This window comes from Nicotiana tabacum, chromosome 13, assembly GCF_000715075.1.
Source record: "Nicotiana tabacum cultivar K326 chromosome 13, ASM71507v2, whole genome shotgun sequence".
Lineage (NCBI taxonomy): Eukaryota > Viridiplantae > Streptophyta > Magnoliopsida > Solanales > Solanaceae > Nicotiana > Nicotiana tabacum.
The window spans coordinates 41,927,504-41,942,201 of NC_134092.1; positions in this window are offsets into that span (position 1 = coordinate 41,927,504).

Consider the following 14,698-nt stretch of genomic DNA (forward strand, 5'->3'; position numbering starts at 1 on the left):
ATTAAAGAGAGCTTGTTTCTGAACCCATGGCTCGGGGAACGATTTTGCTGTTAGGATAGGAATATACCTAACAGTATTTCTTAGTTGAATACCGTATTATATTCGTTCATGATAAACTCAATACCATGGGAATCTAGGATTGATATATTGTGGAAAGGTGAATAGTATTGTAGGAACATGCTATTCATATAAACGATGCGGTCAATTAGCAACCATAGATAATCTGGATTAACGAGTGTGATTATTGAACTTAATAGGATTGATAAATCAACCACAATCCTGGAATCTTCATCTCCTTTGAGTAAAATCCAAAAACAAACCTTTGCTCCTAATTAATTTAGCTAATTTCTTGTTTAATTTATGCAAAAGTATTTTAGTAGAAAAACAACATTTTTGATTATCTTGGACAGTTAACTGATTTTAGTTAGCTTAGTTAACATTTAATCTAAGTCTCTGTGGGTTCGACATTGTCATGCCCCAAAACCGAGGAGCGCAACCGGCACTCAACCGAGTGAACCCGACTGAGCAAGCCTGTTAGATTTCATTCTACCCAAATTCATTCGTTAATAAAGAGGAGATGTACTCCGTTAATCAAATACTGGAGAGATTTCATTAACCGCTTCCATTTCATTCCCATTAACAGCATCATTCAATTTTTCCAAAATAGTACGAGTTTATAGATTTAATGAAAAACATGTTGCCAAGTGCCAACAGTTCTAATCCAATTCCCAACATCAAATACCACCCACAACCTGTCTACAGAGCCTCTAAGTACAGCTGAAGAGTTATATGGAAATGCCGGCAACAAGGCCCCGGCTATACCTCAACCACAACAGTCCATGAGAAACAAAAGATACATGACCCCGAAATGAAGTGGGGCTCACCAAATCAGCTGAAAAGAGTGTATTGCTATCACTGATCAATGTCGTCTGCTGTAGAACCACCTGCATCCATTAAAGATGCAGCGCCCCCGGCAAAAGGGACGTTAGTACTGTCGAATAGAACTAGTATGTATAGCTAAAAATCCTCTTTCAAAATAGAATGCCCATATAATAAAAAGGTGGAACACATAATATAATGTAATTGAAATAACCTGTACAAACAAGGACAACAAAAGAGGGCACCTATTGTCTGCATTAATAATATGTCTCATTAGACCGTCCTTAGTGTTCACATATCATATTATACACTTATGCGTTTCATAGACCGTCCACAGTGTTTATTCATACCGTACATCTATACCTCTTATACACAATACACCTATGCGTTTCATATACCGTCCACAGGATTTCATATCACAATGGATTTCATAACACAATGTACCTATACGTTCATAGACCGTCCACAGGATTTCATAACACAATGTACTTCATAACACAATGTACTTCATAACACAATGTACTTCATAACACAATGTACCTATGCGTTTCATAGACCGTCCATAGGGTTTCATAAATCAATATACCTATGCGTTTCATAGACCGTCCATAGAGTTTCATAACACAATATACCTATGCGTTTCATAGACCGTCCATAGGGTTTCATAACACAATATACCTATGTGTTTCATAGACCGTCCATAGGGTTTCATAACACAATATACCTATGCGTTTCATAACACATTGGAAACAAAAGTACAAATACGTACATCTCATAACCTTTCACACCACATATCACCTAATTCGTACTTTCAACCACTTATAACATTATTATTTTATTGGCTCTCTTGGCCATACATATGATTCTTTATTCATGGCGCAATGGCCGTATTTCATATTCCACACTTTCATTTCTTCCCTTTCATAGATCCTCATCATAATTATCAATAAGTAGAATATTCCGGAAATCACAACTTTAAATTCATTAGTAATGAAGGCTTTAAACACAATCGATTTCTTTCCAATAAATGGAGTAAAATGATTGGCAATCGAATTACAAGTTAAAATCATACACAATTTCCACTCACGAATATGTAATAACGCAAAACACATTGAAAATTACTTACAAAGCATAGCATTAGCTAAAACAGCCACATATGGGCATCACTTGAGTTCATAAACTTTTAGCTGATTATATTGTCGAAGTCAATTTTGGAATAGTTGAGTCAAAGCTCATTTCATAATCTTTCTCATATTATTTCATTTCATTGGCACCATTGGTCACAAGTATAACTTTCACTATTGGCACATTGGCCACACTTTATATTCCCAATTTACTGATTTCACTTCCAACCATCTTTATAGGTTATCAACAATAAGACATTCCCAATTAAGACTTTAGGTACACATATGAGCAATTAAGAGTCTTAAGAATATTGAGATTTTCTCACACAATTTGGCATACTAGCTTTCATTTGAAATACGATTCAAGCCACCATATTTTACTACGCAACCCATACTTTGAAACTCACGGAAACAATATGGAATTCAATTTCAAGAGAGAAAGTTTAGCCAACATACCTCAATTGAGCTTTCCTTAAATTACTACAACGTTCTGGAAATTCAAGCAATCCCAATCTATTTGAGACATAACAAAATTGAACCATAATTAGGAAGATATTCATGGTCTCAGCTCATTTGAGCATTTCGTTCAACACTAAGTGTGGATTAAGGTTCAAGGTCATTTTATGGAGGATTCCATCATCCCACAACCCAATCTTTACCATTTTTAGCTCAACAATCTTTCTACACCTTTTGATAAAACATGCATGTAAAATAAACAACCCTCTTGCCCTTAAATTATCTTGCTAATTACCCATTTTCAGATGATTTCAAAATTAGTGTTTAGGGTGTAGAATCTTACCTATAGGATGAAGACCTAGTGAGCTTGCCTTCTTAATCTTCCAAAACTTGAGCAAGAATTGAAGAACAATATTAAAGAACACCTTCTCACTCTAGGGCACCCTCTCTCCCTCTAAAATGTCAGATAATAGCTCTGAAGTAGGGTCGGGTTTTAAAAACCAAAAAATAAAGCTCCAAAACAGGTTCTGCGGTTGCATATGCGACCGCATAATGGATATGCGGACCGCATATCGGTCGCATAATTGCCGACAAAAATGATAAAAAAATTTATCTGTGTATGCGGTCACTATGCGGTCCGTATAACTGTTATGTGGTCGTATAATGCACCGCATAATAGTTATGCGGTCGCATGGTCGAGATGACTGATGGGTATTGAGACGATGTGGTCTCGTGATTTGGGTCACTACGGATGAGTGTAGTTTGGGGTTTGTTATGTGTTTGAATAGGACTATTATTTCAAAGGCAAGTCAAGAGTAAATTGGAAGAATTTGAGTCAGTTAGTAATGGTTTGAATTAGCATGGTTGTGGAAATAATCAGTTCCTTTGGCGTGTTAAGTTATACAGGTGATTCGTGGTTGTACGTGCGGGCTTGACAACCACCATAATTTGATTGATTGGACGTATTTGATTATGATGGCCTTGTTATGTGTAATTGGATCCCGGAAGAGTTATGGCAGTTTAGACTATGACTTGGAGGTTTGCATTTTCTACGGTTATAAGAATTCGGTTGTGTGTTGCAATTGTTCTTCTGAAATATGTTGAATGAAAGGGGTTCTAGCCGATGAAGTGTTTATTCTATTAGCGGTTTAGGGCTTATGATAAAATTCTTGTACTCTCGCGTAGCGGCATCATAGGTGCGATTCGGTGTTGATAAGAATGTCACGAGCTCGGAGGAGGAGCAGGGGAGATTTTAGATTTTCAGAGTAGGCTGGAACTATTTTCGGGCAGCCTGAGGATGGTATATTATGTGGAAGAAGTGTTAGGTATTGAAATGCAGATGCTTGACTAGTAATATAGAAATAGCATGGTCGATGGCCATTGATATTCAAACTTTACTACCTAGTGTAGAAGGTCGTGGGAGTATATCCCATGAGAAGATCGTATAAGTATGACATGTTGGTCATTGATTGTTAGACATTGGAATCAGATATGGAGATTCTAGTATTGTCGCTAATAGGAGAGTTTATGCCTGAGAGGCGCTCTACTCCTTTGGTTGTGGACTATGTGATTTTGTTCCGGATTGGACGACTGCTCGTATGTTTCATGAATAAGGTCATTTTGGATCCTTGATAGGATTTTGGCCCAGTATGGGATGATCGGAATCGGCTTGAGGTCCGTTGGTCGGTCTAATGTGAATGTGTGCTCTACATCAGGTCGGATATGTTCATTCAGCATAGCATTGCTTATGGAGGAGTCTTCAGGCGTTGGATGTTATTCCTGTCGTCAACTATTCTATGTAATACTCTATTATTCCATGTGGGTTATGAGATGGCTTGACTATTCGAATGTGTGTTGTGATCCCGAGTAGCTTATGGCATTATATGAGAAAGATGGATCTCGAGGCGCATGTCATTTTATTGCACCTTAGTCGTGCTTGAGTTTAGTAGCACATGGCACCATCCGTCTCCCCAGGGTTGTATTTATGCACTTGGCATGCTTGTGGTCGATATTTGAGCATTTCGTGAGGATGAGCATTTTGGCTTGATGGGTATTTCCCTATTGATTGTCATGTATGGATCGGGTGGCATGCTGCCACAGGTATGATATTTGGATCGGGTTGCATACTGCAACAGTATCATGTATTGATCGGGTTGCATGCCACAACAGTGAGAGGTTGAGTATGGTTCCTTATATGTATTTTGTTTGTCTAGTTTCTCATCTCTGAGATAGGTCCATAGCATATGTTCGGCCGTTTTATTCAGTGCGGGGGCTGGGTAGTTCTTGCTTGAGTTCGTTCTTCCTTATAGGTCATATTCGAATTGTAGCTTGTTGGACCTGAAATCAGTGTGATCAGATTTATGTAAGGTATATTAAAGAGAAAATGTCACTATGCAGTTTAGAATAAGGTAATGGTTCTTATCAAGCGGAGAGACTCCATGATTTATTGATTTGTTAGGTGATTATGAGCTTCTATGGGTCGCTTTTATCGTTGCAGTATCGCGAGGGTTAGATCAGGGCTTATGCACGTTATGAGGTATACTACGGGCATCAGGTTAGTGAATTTGCAGCTTCTACGGTTGGAAGATGTTATTATGGGCATACGAATTATGCGGTGCATTGTGTGGTTTTAGCATGGGTGCATGATCATATTTGGTACAATGGGTTGAGATTGATACGGTGTGCGTATGTTAGAATCAGGTCTCGTGGAGAATTCCAGATGTTGGAATTTGGTTCCAAGGATTGTGGGCTAAGGTACAGGAAGGATTTTCAGTCTGGCTCGAGCTAATGTGCTCACATGGGTTGTGGTGGCATGGGTAGGACCACAAGGTGTTGAAAAGTGGTTTTAGGCAATGCTGGAGCAGTTCTTGGCACGTTCGAGGACGAACATATGTTTGAGTGAAGGAGAATGTAATGACCTGATCGGTCATTTTGGGCTCTAGCGCATCGTTCGGCAGTTTGAGGCCTTGAGTAGCTTCACTTCATATTTTAGGACTTGAATGTGTGGTCAGAATTGAATTTCAGAAAGTTCGGAGTTGATTCGGGAGGAAAATTCTCAATTCGGAAGCTTCAAGTTGGAAGAGTTGACCAAGGTTTGACTTTTGAGTAAATGACTTCGAAATCAGGATTTAAAGGTTCCAATAGGTTTGTATGATGATTTTAGAGTTGCGTGTATGTTCGGGTTGAGTATCGGGTGGCGTGGGAGCATTTCGGCACTTATTGTGGAAAGTTGGCATTTTGAAAGTTTTAGAAATTCCTATGTTTGATATGAAGTGGACTTTGGCGATATCGATGTCTGTTAGGGATTTCGAGCCTCGGAATAGGTTCGTATCGTGATTTATGACTTGAACTTAAAGTTTGGTGTCATTCCGGAATGTTTAAGTATGATTCAGATGCATTCGTCGAAGTTTGAATGTTTGAAAGTTGAAAGAAGGATTTTGATCGTCGATTCATGATTTTGATGTTATTCGTGACATTTCGAGACTTTGGATAAGTTTGAATACTTGTTGGAGTGATTGAACGGGGTCACGGGGGCCTCGGGTGAGTTTCAGGGTGGTTTCAGATCATTTCTCCATGTTTAGCTGTTGATGTTGCTGGTTCTGGTTTTGTCCTTCACGAACGCGTAAGGGAAATCGCGTTAGCGAAGACGGATTTGAGCTGGAGGATAGTTTACTCTTCGCATTCGCAATGAAGGACTCGCGTTCGCGAAGGTGTGGGTCTGAAGTGAATCGCGTTTGTGACATGGGCGTCGCATTCGCAGAAGAGAAGCTGGACTTGGGAGTCACGGCCTACGCGTTCGCAGAGGAGCGCCGCTCTTGCGTTCGCGAAAGGTGTTTTGGACTGGAGTGGAGTTTGTGCTTCGCTAACGTGAGGCACATGCCGCGTTCGCGAAGAAGGTCATCTGGGTAGTGTATAAGATTGTAATACGGGTTTTGGCTCATTTTGTCTCAAATCTTCCATGGGAGCCGAGCTTGGGGCGATTCATCCATCACTAGGTAAGTGACTTCTATACATTGTGAGTTAAATACATGAATCATACATGGATTCACATGGAAATTGGTGGATATTGTGAAAAGTTTGAAGAAAACCTAGAAATTGTATTTTTGGATTTTGACAACGTAATTGGACATTTAATTAAGAATAAATGATATATTTGAGTTCGTGGTGCTATGGGTAATGTTTATTCTGAAAATTTTCGAAATCCGAGCACGTGGGCTCGAGGGTTGACTTTGTTGACTTTTCGAGTGGAGTTGGGGTTTGCTGTAAATTGTTAAATTATAAGCATTTGAGTGTATTTTGATTTATTTGCACATTGTTTGACTAGTTTTGGATTGATGGGCAACAATTTGAGGTGTTAGAGTGGTGCTGAAGCCGGTTATGGAACTTTAGAGCGAGGTAAGTCTCCTGTCTAACCTTGTGAGGGAGAAACTACCCCTAGGTGATATAATTATTACGTGCTACTAGTTGTGGGTGCTATATACGCACGAGGTGACGAGGGTCCGTACGTAGCTAAATCATGTTTATGTCCGGATAGAGTTAAGATTTTATCATGTAATATTTGAATTATTTGAACTCAATTTTCTAGCTTAATTAATTGAATTTATAATTGATATTGATTTGGGAATATATTGGGCCGAGCTTTATTACCCCGAGTTGTTTGGCGAGACATTTAATGAACACTAAAAAAAAGTCATGTCTACTTTATGCCCATGTACCTGTGTTGTATGCCCGCGACTCGTAAGTCGTTAAGTTTCTTCCTTTCCTGTGGATCGGGCCGAACGCCTCAACAGTATATTGAGATGTATTTCTAGTTCACGTCGGTCGACCCTCGGCGGTGTACACGCCACTCTGGATCGGGCCGTATGACCTCGGCATAATCATGCGTTATATCACTAGCAGTCCGAATGTTCACGAGATTTCCCTTCTACTAAGGCCTGGCATTTTATATGGTATTCCTTATCCGTTTGGGATTGCACTTGATATTTCTGATCAGTTGAGATAGCATACGAGGTTTGAGAGATTTATATCGTTAAAAGAAATTTTGGAGGATTATGTTAGTTACAGTTTTTATCTCACTACTACGGTTGTGCTTTATATCTGTTATGAGTTATCATATTGATGTATTGGACAACTAGTAAGTGTCGATGTCGATCCCTCATCACTACTTCTCTGGGGTTAGGCTAGATACTTATTGGGTACGCGTTGGTTTATGTACTCATGCTACACTCTGCACTAAATGTGTAGGATCTGACAGGTTCATTTGGTGGCCATCTTGGCGCGTAGGCGCAACTGCTGAGGGGACCTTATGGTGAGCTTCTTTATAAGCTACACAGCGCAGCCCACAGAGTCTCTATCTTATTTATTTACTTTATCCAGTCTATTTTATATTCCAGAGAGATATTGTATTATTACTGCACTCTTTAGTAGACGCTCATACTCTTGTTACACCGGATTTTGAGATGTTCTAGAATTTGTTTGTGGTTTTTGCTTAGCATTGACCCACTTTCATTATTTATTCTATCCAGATCGTAAGATTCCATGATTTTTAATGCGTTAATTTCTTTACCTAATAAAATTCACGATTGCGGAAATAATAAAATGAATAATTAAGTTGGTAGTTCACCGTTGGCTTGCCTAACGGCGACATTGGGTGCCATCACAACCTGTATTGGAAATTGGGTCGTGATAACCACGTAGGATTTTAACTTCAACTTCACTAGAACAAATGAGCCAAATATACTGATTATAGTGCCAATAAACCAATACCCACACACTTCTCCTACTTCTGCTATTTGAATGAACTACAAGTTATTCTAACTTGTACACTCAAACAATTACTCCAACTAACAGGTTATGAATGAGATCTTGATTACAACTCGATTTTCTATATACATGAACTAACAAAAACAAGAAGAACACCGTCACTGATGATCGACTTGAATGTTGAACTCGAGATACAGTATGTTGTTCCTCAGTTTGATGTGCAAGAGGATGATCTTCTCAGTCAACAGGGAAGATATTTAACTTCCTAGTACTCCGAGATCTTTGGGAGTCCTACATACAGTCAACTTCCTGTTTGATAGCAATCCTAAAGCTCCAAGGACTCCACGAAACTTGTGAGTCTTGTCTATCACTTATGCATACAGATATTCTTGGACAAAAGTCCTTATCGCATCAAAATCCCTTTCCAGCAATCTCAGACTATAGTAACTTTGTGTAAAAGTTACTGCCTTGTAAGAACCTTCAGAGCTACCTTGAGGACCAGGTTCTTAACACACTTCAGTAGTCACCCTGAGGACATGGTTCTTAATACACTTTCAATGGACACACTTTGTTAATAATCAAAACCCCAATTCTCAACACATCCTGCAAACTTGCTCGCTACCTCAAATCATCAAAATAACTTCAAATAACGAGAATCGATCATTAAAACTCAAGAATTTAAACTTAAACTCAATTTTCACAATCTTTCACATAATGCACTGAAATACGCTCGGGGCACCCCGGACCCCAAGAAAATGTGCGTACAAGTACAAAAATATTATACGAACCTACTAGAATCATTAAAATACCGATCTGAGATCGTTTACCAAAAATATTAACCGTGGTCAACTCTAGCCTCATTTTAAGAAAAAATTATATTTTATTCAAATATTTAGGTAAAAACTTTCCGAAGAATGACATGGACCACGCATGCAAATCAATAAACATCAAATGAAGCTATGGAAGGTCTCGAAACATTTAAATTGAGGCTAGTACTCAAAACAACCTATTGGGTCGTCACATTCTCCACCTCTAAAAGAAACGTTCGTCCTCAAACGGATATAGAAAAATACCTGGACTGGTTAAAAGGTAGGGGTATTACTCTGCATATCAGACTCGGACTCCCACATAGCCTCCTCAGTTGGCTGACCTCTCCATTGCACTTTTACGGAAGAAAGACTCTTAGATCTCAACTTACGAACTTGCCGGTCTAGAATAGCCACCGACTCTTCCTCATAGATCAAGTTCTCATCAAGCTGCATCGTGCTGAAGCCCAAAACATGTGACCTATCCTCATGGTAATTTCGAAGCATGTTACCTCTACTAAGCTAGGAGGCAATGCAAGCCTATAAGAAACCTCCCAAACTCTGACCAAGATCTCGAACGAGCCAATAAACCTCGAGCTCAACTTTCGCTTCTTTATAAGCCGCATACCCCTCTCCAATCATGCCAACAAGTCCAAATATAATATCCAAACTTATCCAAAGGCTCAAAACACCACAAATTTTATCAAAATCGCGAATCAAATATCAAATCCTTCCTTTAATTTTCAAACCTTCAAACTTCGTTGAATGCGTCCGAATCACACTTAAACATTCTGGATCACAATCAAACTTTGCACACAAGTTCTAATCAACAAAATAAACCTATTCAAGGCTCCAAAACTACAATAGGAGTCTAATAATACCGAAGTCAACTTCCGGTCAAACCTATGAATACTCTAATTCTTCAAATTGTCAACTTTCGATAAATAGAGCCAAAACCTTCTAGAAACATCCAAGTCCAAACCCGAACATATGCCCAAGTGCAAATCACCATATGAACCTATTAGAAATTTCAAATTACCAATCCGAGGTCGTTTACTCAAAAGTCAAACCTTGGTCAACTCTTCCAACTTAAAGCTTCCAAATTGAGAATCACTCTTTCAAATCTATCCCGAACCACTCGAAAATCAAAATCATTCATGCATGCAAGCCATAATAAATGGTATGAAGCTATTCAAGTTCTCAAATCACAAAACAAAGTACTAGAACTCAAAACGATTGGTCGGGTCATTACAATCCATTCAAGTATTAAGAAAAGAAATAGTTTTAGTTTTTCAATATTCAGATCTTAATTTAGTTTTAGACGTCTTAATATTAATAAACATAAATGAGATTTTTGTTAGCTACAATAAGCATATGATGTTTACTTGACGTATACTCACTGTATCGTCAGTGTCTATACAATATGCAGAGTATACACATATTATACATGAGTATAACTAGGATACATTTTCCTTTCATTCATCAAACTAGAAATAATTATCAAAAGATAAAAAAGTGCCAACAGAAAAGAACCGCAGGAGATCGAATTTCTTCGGGTCAGTATTTCGTTGTGAGACTCATTCATAAGATGGCCTTTTCCGACAAAATCTGAAGTAATTTTGGTAGGTTGTTGGACAAGTATTATGTGGGTTAAGAAGAGAGGGATGGATATTAGAGAAGATGATGTTGCTAATAGTAATGATAGTTGAGCTATAGAATTGAATTACACCCAAATTCAATTCCAAAGTGGGTTCTCAAACAAGTTTTTTTTCAAACACCCATTTCTAAAGTTCTATTAAATCACTAATGTTCCCATTTTAAGAGTGAAGTGTAAGAAAGAGGATCATAGTGGAGGAAAGAAGGTTGAGTACTGTGGCATACGAAGTTGAAACGGGAGAGGGAAGCAAATCTTTCGTTTTCTTAGGTTGAAATATTTCTCAATGTCTATTTTTCATATAAGTATATTTGTTAATGAAGGGCTCTAAAAGATGTTGATTGTAAATTTTTAGTTAAGTGAATACACTTCTCATTATCTAAGGGATTGTTTGGCTCAAAATATGAAGAAACACAATCACGAGATGAAATGTGCAATTATTTAATTTTGTGTTTGGTTGGATTTTTAATTTTTGGTATAAACTTGAAAATAAAAATTTATCAAAATTTATATATTCAAAGAATCAAACATGTGTTTTTATTATACCATATAATTTTTACTTTTAATTCAGGTGAACAAAAGAATTACCAAAAAGTATGTGGATGTCGTGCAATAATTTCATATATTTTGACGCTATTTACCCTACTTGCTTGTTGTTTGGATGCTAATTTGTTCGACGATTGAGCTTAATAGAGTTTATTTTACATGTAGGAATGCTTGCACATGAAGTGGAGAAATATTTCACGAAATGGTACCTCGAATCTATAAAATGGAACAATAAAAGAAGATGTGCAAGGCAATCAAAAGCACAATCCTAGACAGTGCAAGGCTTTGTCCAGAGCATTGTCATTGGGGCCTCTGATAGCACCTAGCGGAGTAATGTTGGCGATGTTAGCGCCTCGCGGAGTAATGTTGGTGCCTTTGACAATGCCACGCATCGGCGATGCTTAACTGAGCCACTTTTATTTTCTCATTATGTTTGGACGTGTAGACCTCGGTCCCACCATATAAATACCTCTTAGAGTTAGTGTTTTGAGGGTTAGACATTATTTGAGAGGCAAACTACTACGGAACACTCTGGAGCACGAATCACAAGAGTTTTTCTCTTTGTTCTTCTTGAATTTGTAGTTTAATGATTTTTAATATTACTATGATTGTTTATACAATTATGAGTAGCTAAACACTCTCATCTAGGGTTTGATGGAACCTATTGGAGGATGATTTTCTACTACATTTAATATAAATTTGCTTTTGTTTTTTCTCTACTTATTCAATTACGTTTTCACTGTGGTTGATATGACTGTGCCTATTTAGTGTGCATTGCTTGGAAAAGGATACACATTTAGGTAATTGTTGAACAATATTACTCCAACGTATATGATGAATCAATACGAAAGGTTTAAAGTTAGGATTAGGAATAACGAAATCTTGGTGCGATCATAGTGAGCGGTAAACTAGTGTCAGCTAGCATAGTTCGGAAGAATACGTCAAGTAAATTGTGGTAGTTGCTCGGAAGAGAATTACAACACTGAATTACTCACGATTGGTAGAGAATACTTAGGCGAATTTATAGGCATATTTGGGCGTGATCAAATATTGGCGATGTTGCCGATGAATTAACATTGTCACTAATTACAACGAGCAGAATTGCTAGGATTCTTAGTTTAGTCAACTCTCTTGTTTAACTTAACTATATTGAAATTCTAACATTTGTAGTCTTGTTTGTTACAAGTGCATGCTTAAAAATGCCTCGAGAACTGGTGAATTGTTTGAAGCATTACCAGATCTTGAGAAAGCATTCAAGGCATTAAATCGTGCAAACAACAAAGACAAACGATAATAGCACCCAAGAGAAGAAATTGAATTAGACATGGGTGACGTTTTGGACAATCAAAACAATCGAAACAATGAGAGACCAGAACAATCAGGGTGTGGAACCTCTTGTGCCACAAGCATCCGTATATGATTGGGCATAAGCCACTACTGAAAATCTGGCAACCGCAATTGAAGTCCATCATATACAAACAGAGTCATTTCAAATCAAAAACAACATGCGACAACTGTTGCAGAACAAGGGATTGTTCTCTAGGTCTTACATTAAAGATCCACAGCAGTACTTGAGAAGTATTTTGTCAATTTGTGTCACTCAACAACAACCGAATGTGACACCAGAAGCAATTAGACTGTTACTGTTTCCAATCTCAGTGATTAGAGAGGCTCAGACTTGACTTAATTCGCTCCCTATAAACTCAATCACTACTTGGGAGGAATTAGTCAAGCAGATTTTGAACATATTCTACCCACCAAATAAGACTGCCAACCAAGTTGACAAGATATTGAGCTTCAGGTAAAACATTGCAAGAAATGTGGGAGAGGTCAAACGGATATTGGTTAAGTGTCTGCACCATGGCATTCCTGATCAGATGTTGGGGCAAAGGTTCTACATGGGATTGGCAGACAGCTTGAAGGTCAATGTTGCTGCTTCAGTAGGTGGAGCCTTTTTGAGCAAATCATTTAGAGAGTGTAAGTTCTTACTTGATAAAATGGCTCAAAACTCAATATGGATGACAAGATACTCTACAATCACTCATGTATTTCACTCAATAGCTCTAGACCCAAACAACTCCATAGCTTAGAATATGGCTACTCTGATGACGCAAATGAGTATCCTCACCAAGAAGATTGATGAATCAGGCTAGAAGCAGGTACACATAGTTGACACGACTAATGGAGGCTTATGCATACCATGCATTAACCAACCATATGTGTGCTCGTGGAGTGGTCAAAGTGACAATCAGAACTATCAAGAGAATATGAACTATGTGGGAAATTATGGAGGCCAGAAGCAAGGTGGTCAAAATTGGGGATAGCAGAATCAGCAGTATAGACCAGCAGTAGTAGTACAATAACAACAATAATCTTAGAGCTATGTGACCACAAAGTCAAGTTTTGCCTTACCAAAGGAAATCGGGATACAATCAACAAAATCAGCAGCTAGCTTATCAACAGCCTCAACAACAATAGATAATGAGACAAGATGATGGGTTGTCTGAAATTAAAGGAATGATGCAATAACTGATTGGGTCCAATTAATAATTACAAGAGAAGGTTGAACCACATGACTCAGCGATAAACGACATTGAGATTTAATTGGGGAATATATATATGGCTCTGAATAATCATCCCCAAGGGACGTTACCTGTGGACACACATGTTAATCCAAAAGAGCAGGGCCCGAAGTAGCTGATGGTGGTGAGTCTGAGAAATGGTAGAGATCTTGATCTACGGCAAGAAATTGCTCGCAAAAGCCGACCAACCCAGATACTCATGCTAGTACCAATTGAGGTAGATGAGTCAATTGAGCTAATAGAAGTAAAAGTGCAGCCTGCAAAGGAGGAACTAAGAAAATAGAAAGAGGATACAAGGGTGATTAAGAAAGTGCAAGAGATGGCATTAGAAAAAGTGCATGAGCAAGATCTAACTCAAGTCACAGGAAAGAAGCGACCGCCAACACCCTTCCCGTAGAGGTTGGCCAAATATTAGAAGGATGAGCAATATAAGAAATTCATGGAGATGTTGAAGTAGATTCAGGTGAACATTCCACTGATTTATGCCTTGAGGGAGATGCCCGGTTACGCAAAAATGATGAAGGACTTGACGTCTCGAAAGTACGACTTTCAAGACTTGGCAATTGTGGCACTGACTGTTACACCCCATGCTTTCGTACGTAAAAGTACATCGTAGTCTATTGATGTAAGCTCAGAATTGAGATCATCTTTGAAAGTATATAAAGTAAGTAATAATGTTACTTTGGAGGTTACAATTATAAGTACCAAGAGGGTTGGAAGGCTTAGAAGCTAAACGAATTGAAGAAAATAAGCTTCGTCGAAAGTCGATAAGTTTGGAATGTTATAACATACACTTTGGGGTAAGGCTAGGGTTCTTAACATGATAAAGAAGTTATGTCATGAGTTATTTCAGTCGTATGATAGTCGTGTGTTGTTTTGTGAAGTCAA